Source organism: Hylobates moloch, unplaced genomic scaffold (genome assembly GCF_009828535.3).
Source record: "Hylobates moloch isolate HMO894 unplaced genomic scaffold, HMol_V3 SCAFFOLD_17, whole genome shotgun sequence".
In the NCBI taxonomy this organism is placed as follows: Eukaryota; Metazoa; Chordata; class Mammalia; order Primates; family Hylobatidae; genus Hylobates; species Hylobates moloch.
Genome location: NW_026652292.1, coordinates 20,830,867 through 20,843,248, shown reverse-complemented (window position 1 = coordinate 20,843,248; position 12,382 = coordinate 20,830,867). Strand labels below are relative to the sequence as shown.

Sequence of the window (12,382 nt, the reverse complement as noted above, 5' to 3'; positions counted from 1 at the left end):
TAAAAGCCATGCAGGATGGTAAGTGGGAAAGTTGATATTGGGCTTCCTTTAGTGAGGAGCTGAGAGGAAATATTCATCTTTGTAACCTAGAGGCTTGGTTAAGTGGGCTTTAGTGCCCACTTAAGTGCAAGACTTTGGGTCTTTATGATGAATTTCAAGCTGAATATGAAGGTGTACCCTTAAATCAACTTCCATATTAAACAAAAATAGGAAGTAGAAATAAATTTTTTAAATGTGTATATATTTCCAAACTCGGCTCTCCATAGATTGCTTAGAGAAAAAAATAAAATGTTTATCTTAAGGATTTAAAAACTATGGCTTTGTGCCTATTGTGTGTTTGGGGTTGTCATTTACACTACTTACCTGGTCTGGTAGCCACTTGGGTGAAATTAACAAAAAATTAATCCAGAACTGATGGTATTTCTGGGATGCTTATTATAAGCATTAAAAAAGACACTGAAAATACAAGCCTCGACCTGGCAACCAGGAATTTCTGCAGAATACATCTGTCTAAATACTGCCTCGCAATTTAAAATGACAAGCAAATGAGGATAGGAGACAATATCCTATGGTGACTGAGGGTCCTTGACCCAACAAACAGAAGTCTAATTATTTATTACTATAAAGCAATTTGAAACAATGACTAACTCTTAGGAATTAGAATTTAATATTCTGGGCCAGGCGCGGTGGCTCACGCCTGTAATCCCAGCACTTTGGGAGGCTGAGGCAGGCGGATCACAAGGTCAGGAGATGGAGACCATCCTGGCTAACACGGTGAAACCCCATCTCTACTAAAAATACAAAAAATAACCGGGTGTGGTGGTGGATGCCTGTAGTCCCAGCTACTCGGGAGGCTGAGGCAGGAGAATGGCGTGAACCTGGGAGGCGGAGCTTGCAGTGAGCCTGGATCGCGCCACTGCACTCCAGCCTGGGTGACAGAGGGAGACTCCGTCTCAAAAAACAACAACAACAACAACAACAACAACAAAAATACGAATTTAACATTCTGTTTGACCAGCAAAATTAGACATAAGCGAAGGGAGCATCAGTAAATTGGGAGAAACAATTCTAGGCAATCACATGAAATGCAATTTAGTAAGAGTGACATGTGAAAAGTATAAGGGATATTAAGGATGGTATTAGATGGCCCACATACTTTTAATAGAAATCTCAGAATAAAAATGTCAAGAAAACGAGAAGGAGGAAGTAAGGATAGAATAAATGAATAACAATTTTTTAGAAGTTGATTTTAAAATGGCCCAAGCAAACTAAAGTAAATGCACGTTTAAACACTATAGTGATACCAGAGAAAAATAAAAAACAGGACAGAAACAAAGCTGCCATTAGTGTTTGAAACACCCATCTTTTTGAAGACAGATATAACATTTAAAATCTTATGTGTTCTCCCTATTAAACAAAGTCAATAGATAAAATAAATATATATGGTAAACAGGGTGAAGGTAATTGTAAATATAAATTTAATCAGAAAGTGAAATGTTGTTTGTTAAGATTAAAAATAGAAGCATTACATCAACAACGTTGTAGGATGTTAAAAGACAAATTCATCAGCTGGAGGAAACCAAAGATAATTGAAAAGCAATCTAAGATGGTAAAATATTCACTGACTTAAAAAGGCAAAAAACCTCTTTTTAAAAGTTGATGCCCTTAATAGCTCATACAAAATCTCTTTCAAGGCTTCCCAAAACTGGCATTTTGCTTAGTTGATGAAGGCTGCATTGCTAGTAACACCTTTGGCTTACAGAGCTACCTATGGAGCCTAATTTTCTGATGTACTGAATTCTTTTCAATTAAATGTCTATGGAACCACTGCACACCTGTTAGAAGGACAAAAATCTAGAACACTGGCACCACCAAATTCTGGCTAAGGTATGAAGACTCAGGAACTAATCTTCATTGCTGGAGGTAATGCGAAATGGTATAGCCACTTTGGAAGACAATGGGGTAGTTCCTTAAAAAACTAAACGTACTCTTACCATATGATCCAGTCATAACTCTTGGTATTTACCCAAAGGAGATGAAAGCTTATGTTCACACAACAAGCAGCACATGGCTTTTTATGGCAGCTCTATTCATAATTATGGATGCTTAGAAACAACCAGGACATCCTTCAGTGGATGAATGCATAAATAAACTATAGTACAATCAGACAATGGAATAGTATTCAATGCTAAAAAATATAATCTATCAAGCCGTGAAAAGACAAGGAGGAACCCTAAATGTAAAGTGCTACATAAAATAAGACAATCTAAAAACTTGACATATTATATGACTTAGAATATATGACATTCTGGAAAAGGCAAAATTTCAGAGACAATAAAAAGTTCAGTGGTTGCCAGCAATTAGGAGAGAGGTATGAAAAGTTGGTATACAGAGGATTTTTAGGGCAGTGAAAATGGTTTGTATGACACTATGATGGTAGATACATGTTAAATATTTATCAAAACTCATAGAATGTAAAACAGCAAGAGTGAACCCTAACGTAAACTATAAACATTGATTGTGTCAATGCAGTTCATCAATTATAACAAATGTACCACTCTTTTTGGGGATGTTGATAATGGAGGAGACTGTACACGTGTGGGACTAGTGGGTAAACGGGTATGTAAGAACTCTCTGTTCTTCTCAATTTTGCTGTGAACCTAGAACTGCCCTAAAAAATATCTCTTATAAAAACATTATCTATGGAGATCAACAGGAGAAATCTTACTTCAACTGATTCTAGTTATAAACAGTAAGAAAAAAAATCCTTTAACCAAGAAACCAGTTAGTTTGAGCAACATTATGTTTGTTATTATTATGGTTGCTGTTCCTCATGCTGCTGTAATAGCCCCACACCAGTGACAACAGGAAAATAGGCAAGTCAAAATTGAAATTGCATTTATAATAGTATTTATGTCAGTTTACAAAACATGTCTATAGCTCATCTGGCAATGTTTATTCCTTGAATACTCTCAGTTGAATTAACTACTACCTCCTCAGTGGCTACTAAACCATTTTCCCCAGACATCTTTCCTAGCACCATGTAAAGCCCCTGTATGTGCTGTATCTGAAAATAAAATCCATTCAAATATTTTTAGTTCTGAAAACTCAATTTACATTCAGATTTTCTAACAAAAAATATTTATTTACTATGAGTTTGTATCTTCTAGTTCGTATAATTTTTATTAAGTTTCCAGTAGTAAAACTTTAAGAGCAAAAATTGTGCTTATTAATGTGTTTGTGTGTTGTTTAGTATGTTGTAAATATCAATATATTGTGTATATTGTAGGTATATATGTAGGTATACATGTATATTTCTTAACATAAGTGTTCAAAGTGTTCAATAAGTATTCATTAAATGAATGTGGGGAGTACTGAGTACTTTAAGATAAATACATATAATTGCCTTTTGGATATTTCAATAAAATAGTTATTTCAAATTGCAATAAGTCAATTAAAGAGCACAAGTATTTTTAAAAAGTGTCACATATAAAAGTTCTCTCACTGAAATATCATCACTGGCTGAAAATTAAGAGTTATTCTTCTCTGCTCACTTTGGTGTATTAGTTTCCAATCCATTGACTCTAACAAGTTAATAAAAACACATATTTTAATAAAATATTGAAAAGGGCTATGTATTATGAAGATAGAAATTACAAATTATGTGGAATTCATTTACATCACCAACCTATGAACTAGCCTATTCAGTTTAAGAAAGAACATATTTCATTACTGTATGATTTTTAATGTTTCTATAATTCTGTTTCCATGATATATACTCTTTATATTATAAATGTATCCTAAATTATTTAGCAAGTGCTAAATGCCATCCTCCTTAGAAATTTATTTTCTACACAGAGAGGAAAAAAAAATGCTTAAGGTACTGATTCAATTACTATTATTGCATTGATATTAGCAATCTGCATGTCCTACAAGAATCATTACAAATTTTCTAGCTAATCTTCATACCTCCTATGTTGCATCATATAAATACTAGCTCTAACGTGTCACTGGAAGGAATATGCTGAAACACTCAGTCTCACTTTCTCTAGTTGACTTCTACCTCTCAAATTCCCCGTATCTGGCTTGCCATGATCACCAATATTCCAAAATGACAATGGTACCGAAAAGCTCATAGTATGACCACCATATACGTGTATGCCAAAAAGCAGGAAGGCATGACATATCTTAATAATAGTGAGTTGGAAAACAAACTGCAACAAAAACTAAAACTGATGGGAAGCTAGACATTTCTGTTTTCTGCTAACCTGTCTTACCACTGTCAAAGTAATATGCAGTAAGCCAAATTGTAATCAAAAGGGAGCTCAAGCCGGGCGTGGTGGCTCAAGCCTGTAGTCCCAGCACTTTGGGAGGCCGAGGGAGGCAGGTCACCTGACGTCAGGAGTTTGAGACCAGCCCAGCCAACATGGTGAAACCCTGTCTCTACTAAAAATAGAAAAATTAGTGGGGCATGATGGTGGGCACCTATAATCCCAGCTACTTGGGCAGCTGAGGCAGAAGAATTGCCTGAACCCAGGAGACGGAGGTCGCAGTGAGCCAAGATTATGCGACTGCACTCCAGCCCAGGTGACAAGAGTGAAAACTCCATCTCAAAAAAAAAAAAAGAAAGCCCTAGTTCATAATATCCTTTCTGCAAAAAAGTGCTTATAAGGATATTACCATTGTTTATGTGACTAAAATAAGAAATGTCTCCAATTAACTCTGACACTTCGCTAATTAGAGAAGATGTATCTTAATTTTAGAAATGTTACTGATATGGTTTGACTCTGTGTGCCCACCCAAATCTCATCTTGAATTATAATCCCAACATGTCAAGGGAGGGGCCTTGTGGGAGGTGATTGGATCATGGAGGCGGATTTCCCCCTTGCTATTCTTGTGATAGTAAGTTCTCATGAGATCTGATGGTTTTAGAGTGTCTGGCATTCTTCACTTACTCTCTTGCCTGGTGTCATGTAAGACATGCCTTGCTTCCCCGTCACCTTTGCAATGACTGTAAATTTCCTGAGGCCTCCCCAGTCACTTAGAACTGCGATTCAATTAAATCCTTTTTCTTTATGATTTACCCAATCTCAGGTATGTCTATATAGCAGTGTGAGAACAGACTAATACAGTTACAATGGAACAAAATGAAGAGTCCCAGAACTGACAAACTTATGTTCCATATAGTCTCATCAGCCTGTGCAATGTCTTTCTACATGAAAGGGAATTGCATATGTCTTTTTTAAGGCATTAAATATAGATTGAATTATCAGGTGGCAGTGTTACTTCCCTTTTATTCTGTTCTTTATTTGTAGATAATTCATGGTTGTGCTCCAAATTGTGCCTTATATCATTACTCTTTTGTTTTATATCTACGAAAACTTAGACTTGGGTGAAGAATTTTTTAATTGGTGGCAGGCTTACAATCTATTTTTCTTCTGGCACTAGATTTCTGCTCTTATACCCATCCTGCTTTGAAGACTAGTGGGTAGGCAAGAAGATTCAAATGGAGTTTAGACTTAAGAGTTCTGAGAAAACAAAACTTAAGGAGAATTTAACTGCTGTGTAATTGATATATATTGTTTCCAAATTAAGTGTGCAAAGAGGCTACTCTGTTATGTTCTTTGTGTTCTTAATATTCTTTGACTAAAATTAATTCAGACATACAGCCATCAGCCTGTATAATCTTGGGCCTAATTGGGACTCCCACCCCAGAGGGTCATATAAGAATTTGGGATGCTTACTTGGTACCTATCGAAGAGTGAAAGGCCCCTTATATTTAGTCCATTGTGGTTGCCACAGGTATCTTTTCAATAGAAAGCTGTTTGATTCCTAAGATAAATGACTGTTCTGAGCCAACCAGGATGCCATGAGTCTACGACTCCCTTCTTGCTCAATCCCAATAATCCTTGCCACCAAGCAGTGGGATGTCATCTCTGATATTTACATAATGGCTCCATTGATATAGGTGTTCACAAAACACAAGAAAAAAATACGTTTGGGTACATTTGCTTTGGTCTTGCAAACTTCCCTACCACAAACATCTGGCTAATATTATGAAAAAGTATATATATATTATAGATAAATAATAATATATCTGCAATATTTTCTCAATATAGATTTCTTCAAATATTTGAAAGATTTCCAAACAGAAGAGGGATTCATTTTTATTCCACATATCTCCAAAGGATTATATGAAGCCAACGGATAAGATGAAAGTTACATTGATCATTTTGCTAGGTATCCTTCTAACTTGTAAGGACTGAATTTTTTAGAAGTGTAAGCCTTTGGGCTAATCTATTTATAGTCTGGCAAATACAAGACCCTTTGAGAACTGTGAGAACTGTTGATTTGTACTAGCTTTCTTCTCAAATGTTAAGAAGAGTTAATTTATCTTAACCCTCATTGATGCTATTATTAGTTTTGATAATTGCTATCACTAGGCCATCTTAACTTGGCATTTTTCCCCTCTGTTATTTCTTTTTAAATGAAAATCTATTCTCTTCTAGATGCCACCTGTCCAACAAAACACGTTTTGTTCATTCTTTGCAATAAACTGGCCAATCACTTTACAACAGTTTTAGAATTATTTGTAACATAAGTTCTTTCGGAAGATGTACTTTTCTCATGAGCCACATCATCACTTGACTTAAAAGCAGGCTGATTCTGTATGTTACCTGTTTACTAAAAGTTTAGAAACTCCTGTTCTTCTAAAAATATTTCTTTTACATCATTTTTATCCCCTTATTCCTAAATTCTTGATTATTTTGTGTCTGAGATTTTACTGTACTTTAAATGAAGCCACTAAAAGGACAGAAAAAGTAAATTAAGAAAACTGTTTTACATTTAATTTATATTTTATTCTTACAAATAAATATATAACTATTTATAGTTACATCATCATTGGTAAAATGAACTCATTTCAAAGTTCATATTTCAGACTGAACCAACCAAACTTCCTTGTTGTATTTAAAAAAGAAATCTTCTTTCAGTTTTAAAATTTTGGTAATTTGAGAATTTATCAACCAGGAAACCTAGCCTGTGGTAAATCAGAGATATAAAATCACAAAGCCTGTGAAAAGTTGTGTCAAACATGAAATTAATACTTCTGAGACACTTTTATGAGAAATATAGTAAATTCAATAAGTTCCTTTGTTCCAGAACCCTGCAGATTTTAGTGAAATAACTATAAATTTATCTCTTTTAACCAAATGGAAATATTCACATTAACATTTATATGCTTATAAGTTTTATTATATATTGCTACATTTTAAAACTCGGAACATGATTAGTTTTTACAAATCTTGTTTTCCTTGGGTATGTGCAATTATATCATACTCTATATTACAATTTTTTGTTCTTTATTATATCACTTTAATTCCAGAACTTCAAACGTTTCACTGGGCTGTGCTTTAACTGCTTATAATATGTGACATACTATTGGTGTAAAAATCCATCTTGACACATTAATTACAATATCAAGTTAAAACAAATTCTCTAAAATTTTGTTTTTTCCTTTTTTTGACATCTGTTCCTTTTTTCTCTTTTTTCCTTTTATTTTCTTTCTCACATATACAAAGCAAGTATCTAATCTGTAACCTATATTTTTATTTTAGGCCAATTTCAAGAAAACTCAAAATAAATTATTATATTCCTTTATTCATTTGACTAATACTTATTGATTTCCTGACATACACACTTAAGATATAGTTTCTAATTTAAAGTTTTTTTGAAATATGCATCATTTGAGTTTTAAATATGGTATATGCATGATTCTGTGTTCAAATCCACATAGGAAGACATCATGTACTGAAAAATGTGGACTTAGCAACTAGACTCTTTGGGTGAAAATTTGAGTTCTGATAGAGTGAACTGCACCACATCCATCTTCAGGTTCCTTATTTTAGCATGGAAATATTATTACCTTCTTCAATAGAAAAAATATATATATATTACAACTTATATTTTATATAAATACATAACTATACACATCTAAAATGATATATAATTATAGTTTCATAATTAAGTATGTTATACCATATTTTATATTATAAATTTACACATGAACATTGTATTACATACATATTTTATTTGTTAATATACTTCATGTATTATATATTATAATATATATATTTCATATATATCAAGAGTACTTGAAATGGTGCATATATTTATATATTATGATAAATTTTTATATTATATATAAATAATTATTGGAATGATATATAATGAGTATTCAATGCATTTTAATTATAATAATGATAATCTATTTTTTCTTTGATTTCACTTCTTTTCCTTCCTCTTTCTCTCCTTACCCCTTACCCTTACCCTCATCCAAGCACACAATTAAAGTTGTAGTAAATAAAGGTGCATATAAATCTGCCTTTGTGTTACAAAAGTAAAATAATTACAGCATAAAATAAAGGATAAATTTATGGCACATTAAAATAAACTTAGAAGCTAGCAACTGCTTTTAAGAATAAACAACTGTTACAGTCAGTCACCAGTCAGCCTTTTAAATAAAGACTACTGCAGGTGAGACTCACAAATAATATTTATGAAAAGAAAATAAAATAAAGGAGAGAAATGACCATGTCCTGTCAACATTTTATAATTGCTTTAGCTTCTTCATATTTGTTTCATTTCTTCCTAGTTATGAGAGGCACACACTGAGTTGGCATTAAATACTTTGCTTCCTATTATTCATCCTCTTGTGTGACACTCATCCCTTGAGTGTGGCTGAACTTACTGACTCATTTCTAATATACAAAATACAGCAAAAGTGTTGGTATGTCATCTCTAAGATTAGATGACAACAAAAACCTGGTTTTTCTCTCGCTTGCCTTCTTTTGCTTTCTTCCCCACTGAGGGAAGCCAGCTGCCATGTTTCGAACTGGCCTAAGACAAAGACTGATGACTCTGGAAACCAGCCAGTGAGGATCTGCTAATGGCCGTGTGTGAATGTGTAAGCCAATTTCCCCATCGAACCTTAAAATGTTTGTAACGAGAGCTACTACCATGATTGCAGCCCAGTGAGAGATCCTGAGCCAAAGGCGCCCCTAGAAACTATGAAATAATAAATATTTTTAAACATTATTTTATTAAAAATAAAACTATTTATTAAAAATAAAGCATTATTAAAAATAAATATTTTAAAACATTGTTTATAATATTTAAGCCAATAAGTTTTGGAGTAATCCATTGTATAGCAATGAATAACTAATACATTAACACCATGTCTTTTTTGGCACTGATTAGCACAAAAATTTATAAAAGGGAAAGATTCCGTGTGTTTTTCTGCAGATGATGTGACCAATATAAGGTAGAAAAATTAGGATGACTTCTTGGTAGGCTAATTGGAATAGAGTCACATTAAGTGCATCATGAAATTGCATGCTGGGATACAAATGTGCCTTTAGTTTAAATGTGGACTTAATTAAAAGGGAATTAATTAGAATAGAATATTATAGAAGAAAGTCGAATGAAATGGAAGAAAATAAAAGAGGAGAGAACAGAATAGGAAATATCTTCTTGTTTGCAAGTAATCAAGATAAGAATTGGCTGTGGGGTGTGTGTGTGTGTGGTGTGTGTGTGTTTTAGAGGTCCTAAGAACATGCACGAGTTCAGTGAATTGCTGGAGGACCCTCAGTACTCAAAGAATTGAGTATAGCTTAGTATTAATGCCAACTCAGTGTGTGCCTCTCATAACTAGGAAGAAATGAAACAAATATGAGGAAGCTAAAACAATTATAAAATGTTGACAGGACTTGGTCATTTCTCTCCTCTATTTTATTTTCTTTTCATAAATATTATTTGTGAGTCTCACCTGCAGTAGTCTTTATTTAAAAGGCTGACTGGTGACTGACTGTAACAGTTGTTTATTCTTAAAAGCAGTTGCTAGCTTCTAAGTTTATTTTAATGTGCCATAAATTTATTAATTATTAATAATTACAGCTATAATCTATTAATGTCAAATTTAATAAATTAATCAAAAAGATGTGAGAGCTGAATTTTTGCTGAGGCAGGCAGATCATCTGAGGTCAGGAGTTCGAGACCGGCCTGGCCAACATGGTGAAACCTGGTTTCTATTAAAAATACAAAAAATTAGCCAGGCGTGGTGGCATGCACCTGTAGTTCCAGCTACTTGGGAGGCTGAGGCAGGAGAATTGCTTGAACCCAGGAGGCGGAGGTTGCAGTGGGCTGAGATCATGCCATTACACTCCTACTTGGGCAATAAGAGTGAAACTCCGTCTCAAAAAGAAAAAAACAGAAAAAAGAAAAAAAAAAAAAGAATGTAGGCATAGACTTCCACTATTCTCTTCAACCCCCTTCCCCATTACACAAATGAAGATGTCACACATCATGAGGTTCTTCCTTTAGCATCACTATGCAATAACACGTGCCATATTTCTACCCAGAAAAGCCTGGGTGTGTCTGAGTCCAAGCTTTTTAATAGGGGTCAGTCATATAGAAGCAAAAACCAGCCACAACTATTGGAATTTCAGACTTCAGGAAGGAAAAGAGGTGTTCAGCAGCCCAGTTTGGGAAAAACATGATCCTCAGCAAACCAATGCAGGAACAGAAAAACAGATTTTTAATGTTCTCACTTACAAGTGGGAGTCAAGTGATGAGAACACACAGGCACATAGAGGGGAATAACATATAATAGGGCCATTTTTGCAGTACGTGAATGTAGACACATACTGGGTGGGGAAGAAGCTAACACAGAAGACCCGAAGTGGCTACTTTCAAAAGTTCCCTTTGTGGGGTTGGCCCTTGGATAGCAGCCTAGAACCTGGCTGTCTTAACTCATTCCAGCATTAACCCAAAAGTCCAAGTCCAAAGTCTCATTTGAGACAAGGTGAGTCCTTTCTGCCTATGAGCCTGTAATATCAAAAACAAGTTAGTTAATTCCGCAATACAATGTGGGTACAGACATTGGGTAATGGGGAATGTTCCCATTCCAAATGGGAGAAATTGGTCAAAACAAAAGGGCCACAGTCCCCATGCAAGTCGGAAACCAAGAAAGTCAGTCATTAAATCTTAAAGTTCCAAAGCGATCTTCCTTGCATGTCTCACATCCAGGACACACTGTTGAAAGAGCTGGACTCCCAAGGTCTTGAGTACCAATTTCTTTTCTAATATAATTTTCTTGAAAAATTATCTTTACCATTTCCTCCAATCCCTTGTCTGCTATTCAATAGTATCCCTAGAAGCTTGGATCCCTCCCCTCACCATCCTTTCATTGGAAGTATATTCTGGCCCAAGAAGCAGGGGAAATTAATAGATTCAGTTACTCTGAACTAAAGAGTACAGAACCTATTAGGGGGCAATTGCAGTCACTTACTTCCAAAGGAAAGCTGCCCATTACTGCTGAGAATAACAGCTAACAAAGCTTTCCAATTCTAGGTTGGAACTAAAATGGAGGAAAATAGGTCAGTGCAAGGGGAGAAATGAGAAATGAAGAGTCCTGTAGTGGGAGGAGACTTGGGGGTTGCTGGCTTAGTAACTGCAGAGCCAAAGAAATGAAATAGACAGAAAGAGGAAGAAAAGGTGCATCGGCAAAAGCCTCATCACAGTCATATAAATTATACTTATCCTGTGCCCCAGGCACTTTCCAATTTCAATTCCTGCTTTTGAAACTGAAAATTTGTATCAATTCTAGACCATGCAAAAATATTTAATCTTTGGGATGATTAATGAGATTAGATTTGACCAAGGTTCTTGCCTCGGTTTGGAGCTGTAAAGCTTTGCTTAGAAAAATCAAGATTCATTTTTTTCTTGAGTGCAACACTTTGAATAACATCGTACAAAATTGAAATGCACACTTTATATTTATAGAGGATTCAAAATATATTTTAAAATGTAACAACTCAAGGATTTGAAATAATCAGCTGACTTATCCTGATCATGCATAGTTCATTCAAATAGTCATTCTTTTCATCATATAAAAGGTGTCACAGTTATAGTGAAGACAGTCATATAAAATCATATAAAAATCACATAAAAAGTGTCACATTTATAGTGAAGAGAGAGGATTTATAGGAATGAGTAAGGTTATAGGGTGTTTGCTTTTCCTGCAGTACTCCTATTGTGTCAGTAATGATTGTGTTTCAGCTGACAGTGAGCTGTTCCTATTACTGCTAAAATTACTATTTACAGACTACTAAAGCAAATATTTATACCAAAAGTATTTGGAAAAGCTCTTTTATAAAAGTCATAAATAAATATTTGTCTATAGATCACACTTAAAAAAAAGAGAGAAACAGGGTCTCATTCTGTCACCTACGCCAGAGTGTAGTGGTGTGATTATAGCTGGTATGGTTTGGCTGTGTTCCCATCCAACTCTCATCTTGAATTGTAGGTCCCATAATCCCCACAT

General features: G+C 34.5%; 1 protein-coding gene across 2 annotated transcripts in view; it reads left to right on the top strand.

Annotated features, from left to right (window-relative positions):
• CDH12 (cadherin 12) overlaps window positions 1-12,382 on the top strand; it is a 1,061,064-nt gene that overhangs the window by 45,903 nt on the left and 1,002,779 nt on the right. The gene's annotated exons all lie outside the window — the stretch shown is intronic.